Genomic DNA, 772 nt, shown 5'->3' with positions numbered 1-772 from the left:
TATTTAAAGCTTTAAATCTTCAAAAACCAGAAATTAAATCTGAAGTTTAGGTTTCTCATCACTTATAAGAGTTTAGTTCCAAAAATATGCCCGATTTTCTTAGAAAATATAACATTGATAATCTGAAAAAGGCAATGTATTTGTCACATTTAACAAACGCTTATTAATAGAGATAGAACTAGTCCATAAATTGAAATTTGTGACTTTAATGTACTTGTCCATAGTGCCACCAAGAGGTTCTATCAGTTTAAAAAAATATTTCTAAGCATAGTTATTCCAAGAGTTAGACACTAGGTGGCAGTGAATTTCCTTTTAAAGAGGCTTTGAGAACTAAGTGGCTTTCCTGATAGCTCAGTTGGTAAAGAATCTGCCTGCAATGCAGAAGACCCAGGTTCAATTCCTGGGTCGGGAAGATCCCCTGGAGAAGGAATATCCCCTGGAGAAGGAATATCCCCTGGAGAAGGATAGGCTACCCACTCCAGTGTTCTTGGACTTTCCTTGTGGCTCAGCCGGTAAAGAATCTGCCTGCAATGCAGGAGACCTGGGTTTTTGATCCCTGGGTTGGGAAGATCCCCTGGAGAAGGGAAAGGCTACCCACTCCAGTATTCTGGACTGGAGAATACCATGGACCCTATAGTCCATGGGGTCACAAAGAGTCGGATGTGACTTTCACTTCACTTCACTTCTTTTGTGCCATTATGAATAGTGCTAAGAACATCCATGTAAAAATTGTGTGAGCATATGCCTAATTTCTCTTGGGTTTACACCTGGG

At 40.2% G+C, this 772-nt stretch overlaps 1 non-coding gene across 1 annotated transcript; it reads left to right on the top strand.

Moving 5' to 3' along the window:
• Positions 1-340: 340 nt before the first annotated feature.
• On the top strand, positions 341-413 carry TRNAC-GCA. The gene has a single exon. It is a non-coding gene; the product is annotated as a tRNA-Cys (tRNA).
• Positions 414-772: the final 359 nt, after the last annotated feature.

Source organism: Bubalus bubalis, chromosome 7 (assembly GCF_019923935.1).
Source record: "Bubalus bubalis isolate 160015118507 breed Murrah chromosome 7, NDDB_SH_1, whole genome shotgun sequence".
Lineage (NCBI taxonomy): Eukaryota > Metazoa > Chordata > Mammalia > Artiodactyla > Bovidae > Bubalus > Bubalus bubalis.
The sequence above is the reverse complement of the archived record's forward strand: the minus strand, read 5'-3'. Positions and strand labels throughout refer to the sequence as shown.